The sequence below is a fragment of the Macrobrachium nipponense genome, chromosome 29 (genome assembly GCF_015104395.2).
Source record: "Macrobrachium nipponense isolate FS-2020 chromosome 29, ASM1510439v2, whole genome shotgun sequence".
Taxonomy (NCBI): Eukaryota; Metazoa; Arthropoda; class Malacostraca; order Decapoda; family Palaemonidae; genus Macrobrachium; species Macrobrachium nipponense.
This window is the reverse complement of record NC_061092.1, coordinates 47,954,562-47,967,476: the sequence shown is the minus strand read 5'-3', so window position 1 is coordinate 47,967,476 and position 12,915 is coordinate 47,954,562. Positions and strand designations below refer to the sequence as shown.

General features: G+C 44.4%; 1 protein-coding gene across 3 annotated transcripts in view; it reads left to right on the top strand.

Moving 5' to 3' along the window:
- The window catches only part of LOC135206267 (FUN14 domain-containing protein 1-like), a 116,653-nt gene that overhangs the window by 14,928 nt on the left and 88,810 nt on the right, over positions 1–12,915 (top strand). The gene's annotated exons all lie outside the window — the stretch shown is intronic.

Sequence of the window (12,915 nt, the reverse complement as noted above, 5' to 3'; positions counted from 1 at the left end):
AAGAAGACTATTTTCTTAGTAGCCTTAGCTACAGCTAAAAGGATTAGCGAGCTGCAAGCTATTGACAAGCAAGTAGGTTGGAAGCACAACAAAGCAGTTTGTTCTTTTCAACAGGAGTTCTTAGCAAAGAATGAGAATCCTTCGCATCCGTGGCCAAGATCATTTGAGATTGAAGGACTGGCTGATCTAGTAGGTCAAGAACAAGAAAGGGTTCTTTGCCCAGTAAGAGCCTTACGGTTTTACGTAGAAAGAACAAGAAGCATTAGGGGGACTTCATGTTCTCTGTGGTGCTCTGTTAAAGATCCTACTAGACCTATGTCTAAAAACGCGATGGCTTTCTTTGTAAGAGAAGTCATTAAAGAAGCTCATTTACTTTGTCAGGAAGAATGCTTCGGCTTGATTAAGGTTAAAGCTCATGAGGTGAGAGCAGTAGCTACGTCCTTAGCATTCAGGAAAAAATTTAGCCCTCAAGGACATTATAGATTCGACGTTTTGGAGGACAAACTCTGTGTTTGCCTCTCATTACCTTAGAGACGTGAAGACAACTTTTGATAATTGTCAAACGTTAGGCCCGTATGTATCCTCAGGTACAGTACTGGGCAAAGGAGTTTTCCACCCCATAACCTAATAACATGCTAGGTTTTTATTTTAATTAGGTTATAGTGTTTTTTATGGTTGTCTGAGAAGGTTAATACCAGCTCAGTTTTTGGTGTAGTGTTTATTATTGTATGTGTGTGTGGTTCAGGTGACTAACTTTCCTAGCATGAATGCCCGTGGTAAATGAGGGCTAGGGTTCTCTGTCAGCAGATTGGTCATGTCCAGTTGTCAGACCCTTGTTGTTAGCTTTCTCAACAAACAGGTCACATCCTAGTTGAGAGCTACTAAGGTTTAGCAGGCTAAGAGGCAGGACCTACGAAGTCAGCTACCTTAGCAGGTAAGGAACTTAATAAATAATTTTAAAAATTTAGTTAATTTTTGAATTATGATGATGTTGCTGTCTGTGACCCACCTCCAAATGTGTCAATCAGCTATATATATACCTGCCAGGTAAGTGTCATGCATAAAAATGATATTGTTATGATACAATAAAGTTTTATGCATACTTACCTGGCAGGTATATATAATTAAATTCCCACCCTCCTCCCCTCAGGAGACAGGGTTCAGAGAAAATCTGAGGAAAACGGGAATGGTTCCAAGTACCAGCGCCACGGGAACGGGGTGGCCATCACCTGAACTACCAGTGTACTAGCGGTAGCCGCGAGTTTTGAAATTCTGCCAGTGCGTCAAGAGGATAAGCTATATATATACCTGCCAGGTAAGTATGCACAAAACTTTATTGTATCATAACAATATCATTTTTATATTAAGAAAACAATGAAAAATAAATATAAATGAATAATGAAATGAGGGTAAAACTTCAGAAGCATGCCACACCAGTTTTTTTTAAGATTTAACAACAAAAAAACAGCAAGAAACCACCAGATTGGTGTTGCAGAATGATGCATAGAAACATGAGGAAACACTTTACAAACAAGAAACTATCACTTATTCTTACGTACGTAATCTAACCCCAAACCTACTACTATACAATCATCGGGGACCCCAGTGGGAACCAGGGTTTACGGGTGGGGGGAGCAGGAAAAAGTGATTTGCAAGGCACTACCCAACCTAACAAACCTCCTAACCTAACCTAGGGTGCCATACCCCTACCTAGGCCTAGGAGGGTGCTTTGCCCCCCTTGCAACCCCCCCCCCCCCCCCCCCTTAAGGGTGTTAACAGGATCTGGAATATGTACTATCCCACAAATGTTGCTCAGAAGTGCTGGCTACCGGCTCCATATCTAAGAAGGAACTGAAATAGCATTGGTAGGATAATGTATTCTTGTACCGAGAAAATTTTTGGACACCCGTGCCATTGGCCAACGTTTCTGAGGTTTCAAAAAATGAAACTGTGACTGGCCAAACGTGCAAGATGTCATAGTGTACTCGTTCCTCCGCAGATTTTAGTAGTTACACGGCTCATTAAAAGTACGTAAACATTACCGTAGAGGAAACATCTCTCCCGACTTAGGAAAAATTTGAGGTAAAAACTTAACAAGCTCATTTAATTCCACCTTGTTCAATCTCTCATATAATGATTATACTTTTTATATAGCTTTTCACATGCTTTCCATTTAGGTGATTATTTTGTTTAATATCCAGTGCAGCATGCTTCTGAAGTTTTACCTAAATGAATAATGAACATTTAAAATCACTCTTAAGTACATTTATGGAAGATTCTTATTAGCGTATGGAAGATGGAGAGGAGGTGAGAGGGAGGAGAGGTTAGTGTTTGGTAGGGGAATCTTTTTCCAGAAGGACTTCAGGCATCATGGATCTTTCTGGGGTTACTTCTCTACATTTTCTAGTGGCACTATCTGAGGTTTCTTCCCTACTTCGTTTTTTACTGGCACTAGGACCAGCTTGAGTCACTGGAGACCCCTGTTGAATAAAAAAACTGTCCAGACATATTTGTTTCTGACATCTCTTCAATATTTGCCTAAAATGATACAAAGTGTTGTCATTAAACATGTTAGAGACACAGATTGCAACGTCTTTGTTAGGATGATGTCTCAACAAAATGTTTTTAGATCACCCCACTTAGAAAATATTTCTTTAATCACTGAAGTAGGCAGTATCCCCTTCCTTCTCTTCCTCAGATTCCTCATCTGCCGTCTGTTGCTGTTCCTGCTGAAGGTCTTGCAGCTCCCCACTGGTTAGCACTTCCCTGTGGGCATCCACTTTGAAATCCCCTCAGACCAAGAGTGTTAGCCTATTCTTTATAGGCTTGTGCCCAGGCAATGAATTTTCATCCTGCATGATGTAGGTCCGTTTTGGCATTTTTTTTCCAGAACAGGCCTATCTCATCATAATTGAAGACCTGTTGAGGGAGGAATCCTTCAGCCTCAAGATATTCCTTGAATTCCTGAACAAATTCTTTGGTGGCACATTTGTTGAAACTTCAGCCTCCCCATGCTGTATGACGCTATGAATGCGCATATTTTTTCTGAATTTTTGGAACCATTCTCTGCTGGCCTTGAAATCACTAAGAGCAGCACTTGTTGTTGGCATTTTCTTGTTTAGATCAGCATGCAACATCGTAGCTTTCTCACAAATGATTGCTTCAGACACACTATCCCCCACTAACTGTTTTTCATTGATCCACACCAACAACAGTTTCTCTACATCTTCACTAGTTGCGATCTCTGTTTCGATAATGACGTGACCCCTTTTGCAATATCAGGTGCCTTGATTTCATGTTTCTTTGCTAGGATAGAGCTGATCATTGACACCGTCTTACCATACTTCCTAGCAAGATCAGCTACACATGCACCACTTTCATACTTCGCTACAAGTTCTTTCTTAAATTATATCATGTTCCTAGCTTTTTTTTTTTACCGAAAGGGTGGCACTTGCTGCTTTCTTTGGTCCCATGAGGGCTACTTTGCAATTAGTTTTACCAAAATAAGCACATAATAGAACAAACACATGCGGTGATGTTGACTACAAGCGCGGAGAATAGAACAAACACATGCGGTGATGTTGACTACAAGCGCGGAGAATAGAACAAACACATGCGGTGATGTTGACTACAAGCGCGGAGAATAGAACAAACACATGCGGTGATGTTGACTATAAGCGCGAAGATGCTTGTTAGACGAGAAACAAAGCCAGAATGGGTCACGAGGTAAAGCAGAATACTATATATCTGCCGGGGAAGTTGCATGTACAAAAATGATATTGTTATGATACAATAAAGTTTTGTACATACTACTTACCCGGCAGATATATACAATTAATGGCCCGCCTAGCCTCCCCTCAGGAGACAGGTGGAAGAGAAAATCTGATTAGAAAACGGGAATGGTTCCTAGTCCCCCCACCCAGCGGCGGGAGGGTAGATCACCTGACCTACCTGTAGCGTGTGCTGCGAAATTTGAATTTCTGTCGGGGATGTCAGAGACTATAGCTAAGTATATATCTGCCGGGTAAGTATGTACAAAACTTTATTGTATCATAACAATATCATTTTATAGGTCAGTTTCGCTTTATTATGAAATTTACTGGGTGTTTTTTGGAGGGCTTGGAACGGATTAGCCATTTTACATGTAAAATGCGGTCCAAGATACGATAAGCTCATGATACGAAGGCCGCCTCAGAACAGATTAATTTCGTATCTTGAGGTACCACTGTACTTTATTAAGTTTCAACTGAATGCTGCTGAAAGGTGTTTTGAGTGGTGCTCAATAAGCATCATATTAAAGGAAGGTTACTTATTTTACCTAATTAGCGCCTAGATGTTGGAAGTATCGTAAGCGACCTTTTGCTTTCAGTAGCCAGTCCTCTCCCAGGTTTTCTCAGCCAGGTGTGTCGACTCGCTCGCGTTCACAATGCTGTTAAAGGTAGAGGTAGTCTTGTCATCTGCTGAAGAGGAAGTGAATTAGAATTCTGCTCCTGCATTTATATATTTGAGCCTTCTCAAATACTTTTGTCGTAGACGCTCATCAGAATACATAGTACCGATTCTCCTGATGAGCACCAGGTATTAGCGCTTAGCTGCTCGAATCTCTTCCATGCCTCACCTGGCACCAGCTGTTGGACGTCTGGCGCTGCCTGTTGGATGCCCGACAACACAGTCTCCTCGTTCATCTTCTTCAACACTACAGGATCTTTCATTAGCCACCATTCGAACGGGAAGTTTCGATCACTAAGATAGACACGTGGCGAGAGGTGGCAAGTTCTCGCAAAGTTTGGTGCAGTCAACTCTATTTGACTCTCTTGCATTCCCATGATCAAACCAGTTGTAGGTAGAGAATGCTTTGTTTGGTGGGTGAAAACCTCTGCTCTCCTTTCAGGAAGCATCTTTTTCGGTCAAGCGAATAAGTTTTCCTAAGTCTGTGGTTTGCTATCATCACCACAAGTTGATGATGGTGTGAGTTATCACCTGCTCCTGCTAGCTCCGAGAAGAGAGGCCAAGAACATTCTTCCTCTCTTTTCCCTCTACTTCCTGGGCTACACTGGGCGGAACAAAGGAATAGAGGAACTCTACGGATTACACTCCCCAGAGTTCAGGTGCGAGAGACTGTGTTCCTGGTTTGATCTTCGTATCTCTCCAGTGTTCCCATTTTGGGGAACAACCAGTTCAGCATGAACTAGTTGTCCTCGGTGTCTTGTTATCGCCATAGGAGCTTCACTTCGGGATAGCTCCACCTTCGCTCTCTTCATTAGATAATGAATGAGGTCTGTTTAGTCCTTATTCTTTTTCTCTTTGAAGTGAATAAGAATTAGGCTGACACTTGGTTGACAGGAGCCTACGAATATACATGGTTGTGTATTCTCCTCGCGACATACGTCTGTTATCATTTGTACTGTCCAAGTACAAGTGTATACCTGTAAGTTAATTCTTCTGGTGTGTGACCGAGACAAATAGTACTATCTCTTAATTTCCTGAAACTCAGGACAGCCTTTCTGGCCTTCCAAGAGTTTCGGATTTTAATACGACTAGTGTATTGTTTTGGCAACAACACCACAGGGTTGGCATTATCAGCGAACAAGGGGGTTTTCTTTCCCTCTTGTTTCGGTTAACATGTAGGTGCTCTAGGGTATCTGTCGTACACTCAATAGCTCTATAAGACGAATACATTCCAAGGCGGAATGTGCTACTAGGCAAATCTCAGCCTAAGGAGTCAAGTGAGAAGCAGAGTATGTACTGCCTTCTCACTGAGTTTTTGTTCGTCGTAGTTTTGTTTCTCCTCTGTTGAGGGTTAACTTCTAATTCAGATCTCTGCCTGGCCATCACGGACTTAAATTTGTGGTTGGCTCAGGATTCTCGCTTATGGGTGATATTTTGTGTTCCACAGTTGCCATTGTGAGAATCATCGGACAGAGATGTCTCATTAGACTCATTATCTATTTCTGTTTACCAACGGTACCAGAAGTCTGTAAGTCTTCTGCTTCGTTGCAGTTGATCCATAGTCCACTGCAATGATTTAAAATTATTTTTCAGACAAACACCATGGTTTTGTTTTCCATATTCTTTTTTCAAATTCATAAAGTGTTCAATTACCAGTCGTTCACCCCGAATTGGAGTGAGGTTGGAAGACTTAGCCTGATAACTCTGCTGTCAGCATGAAGAGAAGAGTTCCTCCCAGAACCTGTCTCTTCCTCTGTCTAAACGTGTTGTCTTCTAGTTGATAGGGACTTCATGTTTAAGACATACTCAGTGTTGTCAAGTCTTTTTTTTTTTTGCTTTTTTTTTTTTTTTTTGAAGCGAAGCTAAGGATGCGAGAACTAGGGATGTGCCCAAGTATCGGTATTGGTGAATTTCTGGCCGATACCACCCAATACTTTTGTCATTAGTATAGGAATTTAAAATCCTTCTAGGCTGGCATAATATTAATTTTCTGTACCACTTTTTATTTCTAGGATAATTTATTGAATATTATCTTTAATAAAATTATAATTTGTTCATGAAACTTACCCAGCAGATATATATATAGCTGTATTTCTCCGAAGTCCGACAGAATTTCAAAACTCCCGGCTCACGCAGTGGTCGGCCAGGTGGTTTAGTACCCATTCCCGCCGCTGGGAGGCGGGTGTCAGGAACCATTCCCATTTTCTATTCAGATTTTTTCTGTCGCCGGTGTTGATAACAACTGTTTTCAACACCTCCGTCTAGGATTTTCGAAACTTCTCTGTTACTTGAGTATCCTGTTTGTTTTTTGGTTATCGAACGTGGATTGTGACTAGGCTTACGCTGATAGTGGATTGGATTTGAATTTGGTTTGGTTTTTTCCTTTAACTAAGATGTCTGGGACTAGTTTATCTAGCACCAGAGTGTGTTGTATGAAAGGTTGTAAGGTGAGGCTACCGAAAGGTTCGGTAGACCCACACACAATATGTAATAATTGTAGAGAACATACGTGTGTTATAAATGACCGTTGTAAGGAGTGTGAATGTCTGTCTGATTCGGGTTGGAAGGTTTATGAATCCTATGTGCGGAAATTGGAGCGTGATAGGATACGGAGATCTTCCTCCAGGAGTGTATCAGTCAGTAGAAGTAAGGGTAGTAAGGTTTCTCCTACTATACATTCAGTAGTTGGTACACCTAAATCTGTTGTGCCTTCGGGCCCTGAAAATGTTGTGCCTTCGGGCCCTGAAAAATCAGTGGAAGACAATGCCCTTTCTACGATTCTGGAATCAATACGAAACCTAGGATCTAAAGTGCTCGCTTTGGAGGGTAAAAGCATTATTAGTGAACAAAGGTGCAGTGAAAGTGCCCCCAGTGTTGTGGAGGGGGCGTCAGATCGGCCCTATAATGCCTCTAGGCCTGGACCTCTGTCGAACTTCCAAGCCCAGGAAGACGGACATGTCGAAAGCCGCAGGAGGGTTACGGGGAACCCCCACCGATCTGGCGTCCCTTCGGCAGAACCTGTAGACGATCCCCAGGCTGCCAAAGAGTGTGCGAGTGCGCGTATCCTCCGCGAGTGCTTTTCGTCCTCGGAGGCGTCCTCCCCTAACAGGAGTTGGAGCATGAGAAGACGCTCACGTCCTCTGAAAAGAGCTATGACGTTAAATGTCGCACAGGCGGCTATCGTCAGTAGTCTCTCAGAGGAGGGCGCAGAGTCTCTTTGCGCTGCTTCTTCGTTACGGGCTTCGCCTCGAGACTTGGATTACTCTCCACCGCAAAAAAGATCGAAAACTCAAGGTGTCGCACAAGCGGCCAGAGTCTTCGATCGCAGTGAAGAAGACGCTTCACGTCCTTTTTCGCCTGTGGGTTTGCGGTCTTCACCGGAGAGTTTTGCTGCATGGACTCCTCAAAGGAGAATTATGATGTCATCTGACGAGGACGCCTTGGAGCGGCCTATTCGTTCTAAGAATAGAAGAACGGGTCCTGTGAGAAGGGATAGGGCTTCCCCTCGCCCCTTGCCTTCTCATAGGATCAGTTTTTCTCCTGAAAAAGAATCTTCTACTACAAAGAGTGTTATCAGGTCGATGCAACAACAACTTGCTTCGTTGCTGGCTGAGAGAGAATCAGAAATTCGTCCGAGAAGAAAAGATGATAGATTACCGATTAAAAGATCTAAGAGGTCTCCCGCACGGGTGGACCGATCGTCTCTTTCGCCTGTGAGTACTCATTCTAGATTTCGTACGTCTCACCTGCAGTTGGAGAAAGGGCATGAAAAACTTCCTACGAGGATTCGCCCAGACTCTCGAGGCTCGCTTTATACAAGAACGGACGATCCTATGATTACGCAACGAGGCCGTATACAGTCTGAGAAGCTCGACGCTCCTAGTTCGGCTTGGAAGGAGCGGAGTGTTCACAGGGACGCCTGTTTAGACAAGCGGTACGCTCGGACAGACGTCGAGCGTGACGCTCACCTGGACGCCAGGCGTGGCGCTCGGAGGGACGCCGAGCGTGACGCTCACCTGGACGCCAAGCGGGACGCTCGGCTGAGCGTCGAGCGTGACGCTCATCTGGACGTCAAACGTGACGCTCGGCTGGACGCCAAGCGTGACGCTCGGCTGGACGCCAAGCTTGACGCTCGGACGGATGCCAAGCGAGACGTTCAAACAGACGCTTTGTTGCATATCCATCAGGTATCACAGCAAGGTATTAGTATGGAACCTCAACTGCAATCGGCTTTTCGAAGGGACTCCCATCGAGAGAATGAGCAAGAAATTGGTACCGCTTTATCTGAATCTTTAGATATTAATATTCAGAATGCTCCATGCACGTCTAACCAACGATCTTCATTAAAGCTCGGAGTGAAAGGACTTGTACCACCAGCTTCGGGAGTCCCCCTTGGTCCACTCCTATAGATGAGGAAGGATTAAGTAATATTTCAGAGGAAACGGAAGAGGATCAACCTGCTGTGTCAGATTCATCCGATTATCAAGTTTTGGTTCGATTGCTTCGGGATTCATTTGGAGAAGAGTTTCAACCCGCAGCACCTCGGTCGCCTCCTTCTCAGTTTTCGTTGTCAAAAACAAATAAGACTCCTGGATTTGTTAAAATGACAAAGTCTCTTTCAACTAAGAGAGCTTTTAAGAAGGTGCAAGATTGGATGGAGTCTAGAAAAGCTCAAGGAAAGTTTTCCTTTGCCCAGCCTCCTTCAAGACTTTGCGGCAAGGCTGGGATCTGGTATGATACAGGTGAGGATGTCGGGTTAAGAGCTCCCGCATCGGCTCAAGGTGACTTTTCCAGTCTGGTTGACGCACCAAGAAGGTCTCTTCTTTCGTCAGCTAAAATAACATGGACACCGGCGGAGATAGACCACCATCTGAAAGGTCTTTTTCGGACAATTGAAGTATTTAATTTCTAGACTGGTGTTTGGGGCTGCTTGACACTAAGTCTCGTAGTCAAGACTCAATTAGCTTGGGGGAGCTATCCAGTGTTTCTCGCTTGTATGGATAAGGCCGTCAGATGGTTCAGAGGAATTGGCTTCACATTTTTGTGCAGGGCTCCTGAAAAAGAGAGCTATCTACTGTAAATTTACTACCAAAGCAGTGTCTCCAACACAGAAGGCAGAATTGCTTTTCGCCCCTCTTTCTGACCATCTCTTCCCCCAGGCTATGATTAAAGATGTAGCTGGAAGTCTACAGGCAAAAAAGCTACTCAGGATCTATTAGCACAATCTTCTAGAACCGTGGGGGTTTTTTTTTTTTTGCTGGGTTTCCTTCGACTTCAACCCACGAAAACCCAGGTTTTCTGAAATAAAATAAAGCCCTTTCGAGGTGGAGCATCCTCTAGACCTTCTCCTAGAGGAAGAGGACTCTCTAGAGGCAGAGCTCAGTCTAAGTCCAGAGGTAAAAAATGAGGAGGAAGTCCTTCAGTCGCCAGTAGGTGCCAGGCTTCATTTATTTGCAGAAGCTTGGAAGAAGATAGAGGCAGACAACTGGTCGCTCAACGTCATCGAGCGAGGATACAAAATACCTTTCCTGAAGCCTCCTCCATTGTGCACAACACCTATAGATCTATCACCCTCGTACCATGGAGAAAAACAACAGATCTTGTACGATCTGATAGAACAAATGCTCGAGAAGAAAGCAATAGAACAAGTCGAGGACATTCAGTCCCCTGGTTTCTACAACAGGTTATTCCTGGTGCCGAAACAGTCGGGAGGCTGGCGGCCAGTTTTAGATGTGAGCAGTCTAAACCTTTTTATAGAGAGACAGACGTTCAAGATGGAGACACCTCAGTCAGTGCTTGCGGCCTTAAGACAAAACGACTGGATGGTATCACTGGACCTGCAAGACGCATATTTCCACGTCCCGATACATCACCGATCGAAGAAATATCTGCGTTTTGTCATGAAGGAAAAGTTTTCCAATTCAGAGCTCTTTGCTTCGGTCTGAGTACGGCACCAATGATTTTCACAATTCTAATGAAGAATGTGGCGAGGTGGCTTCATCTTGCAAACATAAGGATCTCTCTATATCTAGACGACTGGCTAATTCGAGCATCGTCGAAAGAAAGGTGTCTGAAGGACCTTCAATCAACCTTAACTCTAGCAAAGTCCCTGGGACTTCTAGTGAATTTCGAAAAGTCGCAGCTGATCCCCACACAGTCCATCGTTTGTATTCTGGGGATTCAGATGGATTCAGTGGCTTTTCGAGCTTTTCCGTCCCAGGGACGGCAACAGCAAGGATTAGAAAAAATATCAGTCTTCTTTTTTAAGGAAGAATCATGCTCGGTGAGGGAATGGATGAGTCTGCTGGGCACCATTTCCTCGCTGGAGAAGTTTGTTTCCTTGGGGAGACTACATCTCAGACCGCTCCAGTTTTTCCTGAAGGAGAATTGGAAGGACAAAGAAAATTTGGAGTCAATTTTGAGGATCCCAAAGGAGGTAAAGGATCACCTAAAGTGGTGGCTCGATCCTGTAAAGCTTTCGGAAGGAACTTCCCTCAAACTTCAGAGCCCCGACCTAGTGTTGTTCTCCGACGCGTCCACCACCGGCTGGGGAGCTACACTAGGGAGGGAGGAAGTGTCAGGCACCTGGAGAGGGGAACAGGTGTTCTGGCACATAAATCTCAAAGAACTGGCGGCCATATACCTGGCACTTCAGTTTTTCAAAGAAAAAGTCTCAAACAAGATAGTGCAGATAAATTCAGACAATACCACAGCTCTGTCATACATAAAAAAGCAAGGAGGGACTCACTCGCGATCATTGTTCAACCTAGCAAGAGAGATCTTGTTATGGGCAAGAACTCAGAAAGTAACGATTCTAACGAGGTTCGTTGCAGGCGTGGAGAACGTCCGGGCAGATCTCCTCAGTCGGCAGGGTCAACTGTTGCCGACCGAGTGGACTCTGCATCAGGATGTGTGTCGAGAGCTGTGGAAGTTATGGGGACGTCCTCTAGTGGACGTCTTTGCGACAGCGAGAACAAAGAGGCTTCCGTTGTATTGCTCCCCCGTGCTCGACCCGGGAGCAGTAGCAATAGATGCACTTCTTTGGGACTGGACAGGGATGGATCTTTACGCATTTCCCCCGTTCAAGATTCTGGGAGAAGTGATGAAAAAGTTTGCAATGTCAGAAGGGACGAGATTGACGTTAATCGCTCCTTACCTTTACTGGCCAGCAAAGGAGTGGTTCACAGAGGTCATGACCTATGTAGTGGACTTCCCGAGGACATTGCCCATGAGGACAGATCTACTCAAACAGCCCCACTTCGAGAGATACCACGGAAAACCTCCCCGCTCTGAGTCTGACTGCATTCAGACCTATCAAAAGTTGGTCAGAGCGAGGGGTTTTTCTAGACCGGTTGCAAAAGCAATCGCCAATGCGAGAAGAGCTTCCACGCTTGGAGTCTATCATCGAAGTGGGCTTCGTTTAGGAGCTGGTGCAGAAGAACACACATTTCCTCTACCACGGCCTCTGTGAGCCAAATAGCGGACTTTTTGCTCTACTTGAGAAACGACCTAAAGCTTGCAGTCTCAACAATCAAAGGCTACAGAAGTATGTTATCTGTAGTCTTTAGACATAGAGGAATTGATTTGGCAAATAATAAGGATATCCACGATCTTTTAAGGTCTTTCGAGACTATAAAGATTCCTCAACCTAAGTTACCATCATGGAATTTGGATGTAGTACTTAAATTCCTAATGTCAAATCGGTTTGAACCCCTTCAGAACGCCTCTTTAAGGGATCTTACTAAGAAAACTATTTTCCTAACGACTCTGGCGACGGCGAAGAGAGTTAGTGAAATTCAAGCCTTTAGCAAGCATATTGGTTTTAGGGGACATAATGCTGTTTGCTCATTAAGTCCTACGTTTCTAGCGAAAAATGAAAATCCGTCTAACCCTTGGCCCAAAAGTTTTTGAGATTAAGGGTATGGCGGAATCATTGGACACGAACCAGAGAGAGTCCTGTGCCCTGTCAGGGCTCTCAAGATTTATTTACAAAGAACGAAGGAATGTCGAGGTCCTTCGAGCAACTTATGGTGTTCGGTCAGAAGACCAGATTTGCCGATGTCGAAGAAGCTCTGGCATTCTTCTTGAGAGACACCATTAGACAGGCGCATTCATCTTGCGAAGACAGTGATGTTAAGCGTGTTGAAAGTGAATGCACATGAAGTGAGAGCTATATCTACCTCGGTAGCTTTCCAAAAGAACATGGCACTCAATGACATTCTGAGTGCCACCTTTTGGCGCAGCAACTCGGTGTTCGCTTCAACTACCTGCGGGATGTGAAGACGACATACGAGAACTGCTATGCGCTTGGACCATTACGTCGCAGCAGACACTTTGTTGGGGCTGGAAAGTAGCACTCATCCTACCCTGTAGGAAATGGGTAGGTTGAGTTTTTATGGATTGTTTTATGGTTGTAAGGTCGTCCGCCTGAGCGGACTTCCTTTCCTTTAGCCTAAGTGATGTGGG